Source organism: Mus caroli, unplaced genomic scaffold (genome assembly GCF_978045245.1).
Source record: "Mus caroli unplaced genomic scaffold, Mus_caroli_1 scaffold_20, whole genome shotgun sequence".
NCBI lineage: Eukaryota > Metazoa > Chordata > Mammalia > Rodentia > Muridae > Mus > Mus caroli.
This window is the reverse complement of record NW_028227275.1, coordinates 13,564,381-13,566,529: the sequence shown is the minus strand read 5'-3', so window position 1 is coordinate 13,566,529 and position 2,149 is coordinate 13,564,381. Positions and strand designations below refer to the sequence as shown.

The window sequence follows — 2,149 nt, the reverse complement described above, 5'->3', positions numbered from 1 at the left end:
TAACTAAATTCAGCTTTTACACACACTGCTTAGTGGTAGATCCTGAAAGAACCATTGGAGAAAGTCATTATTGTGATTACAGGTGTAAAAACAGACGTTGGAATGTTCAATGATTTTATTTTCTTAGTTTTCTAAGTAATGCCCCCACATTTTTTTTTGTTTTAATGATTTTTTTTTTTTTACAAAGAAACTTCACCAAGCCTAGCACGAATCTAATCTTTCACAATGCTTTGATGTAATATAAAAGTCAACAACAAGCCAGGCATGGTGGCGCACGCCTTTAATCCCAGCACTGGGGAGGCAGAGGCAGGCAGATTTCTGAGTTCGAGGCCAGCCTGGTCTACAAAGTGAGTTCCAGGACAGCCAGGGCTATACAGAGAAACCCTGTCTCGAACCACCCCCACACCCCCCCAAATCAACAACATTATCGAAAGCAGCTCAAAGCTGTTGTGACGGGTTTCCAACATTGTGAACTATGTAACTTCCATGTTTAGTTTAAAATGTCGGTAAACTCATCTCATAACAACTTTGGACTGCTTTCTTTCCCCTTGTATCCCGAGCTTTTGTCCCCGCCGGCAAGAACACACTCGGGACAACCGGAATCTTCTGCGGCAAAAGCTTTATTGCTTCTTCAAGAGGGAAGACCCCAACCCCAGAAAATGGAGTCGCTTATATAGCTCTCAGCCATGGCGTTTCAGCACCCGATATGGTGTGTCAGCTCCTGATTCGTTGCTCACCCATCACCCCATTACTACGCCCCGAGATGGGCAGTGACTAGGTGTGAGTTCACTCTCGCACCTGCGTACAAGGCTTGTTTACTAGTTAGGCACAGCGGAGGCCAGCGCCATCTTATAATGGCGATTGCTCGCGGCAGGGCTCTCCACACCCTTGTAGTAAGAATGGGGGGGCCCAAGTTGTTATGTTCAATAACTAAAAAACGAGCTAGTTACTCTCTCAGTGCTTAGGATGAATATATTCAATAAAGTTCACTCTTAAGGACCAAAATGTAGTCTTAGAATTTGCCCTGTAGTCTTGAGCCATTTACCCGAAGCCATCCTGACCTGTTCCTTTTGGGTAGGAAAGAACAGCTGTCTACCTTTCCCGACAGAGTGCTAGTTAGTCATCTCTGAGATGTCATCTTCGGGAATGTGGTGGAAGGAGTCAGAGATCAACACCCCCCACCCCCCCACACCCCATGCCGAGGTTCTACAGTCAGAGCTCACGTAGAAAAGTGTGCTGAGCCTCGTGAGATGGCTGGGCCAGGAGCAGGAGCTGGCAGACCCTTGTTCTGAGCATGTGTTGATTCAGAACCAACACATGATTCACAGAAGCCTGAATGTGGGAGGTGGCTCAGAATGGCACATGGCCAGTGTTCCCTCAAACATGCCTGAGAACATTAACACATCTTCCCAGCTGGCAAAGACAAGTGGAAGGTAGGCTGGCTCTGAAGTTTTAGGCCTGGATACTAACATCTCAACTACTTGACCCTAACTTTTTATATACCTGCTATTTCCTTTATACCATTAGTTAATGGCATAAGAAATTCACAGCATCTCCAGCAAACACATAGCTATGGTAATAAAGATGATAAAAACCAATCAGTGATGCCCCTGCCCCTAGAAGGGTTACAGGTGGCTGCTGTGTCACATGTGTCTCAGTATGTGGCCAAGAGAGGCTCTGTCTACACTCAGTGTTCTGATCTATGGACATCTAATAGCCTAACATTCCCTGAAAACAGCAAGCCTGAGATGACCACCAGTTCAGCACCAGGCAGGCCAGCGTGGGCTTCCAGGATTGGGAGCAAGCTAGGGACTAGAATAACACCTCCCCCCTCCCCAACCTGGGACCTCTAGGCCCCAGGCAGGAGTGAGCCCGAGATAGACAACCCTTGCATGGGGCTACTCTGGCAGGCTGGGTGACAGTCTAGTGCAGTGCAGGCCTGGGCATGGGAGACAGATCATACCTGAGGTGACCCCTGCCCAGAGCCATAATCCATGAGAGGGACACAGCACTCCTGAGACCACTCCTGAGACAACTCCAGACACTCAGGACTTTGGGATCCATTAAGAGGAGCAAGTAAGTGAGGGAGAAATGGGAGAGAGAGAGAAACAGAAGGATGTGGGCACAATGAAGAGAGGCAGAACTGGAG

The 2,149-nt window shown here is 48.0% G+C and overlaps 1 pseudogene; it reads left to right on the top strand.

Annotated features, from left to right (window-relative positions):
• The first annotated feature begins 1,609 nt into the window (after positions 1-1,609).
• On the top strand, positions 1,610-1,726 carry LOC115030006 (small nucleolar RNA SNORA17; annotated as a pseudogene).
• The last annotated feature ends 423 nt before the right edge of the window (positions 1,727-2,149 follow it).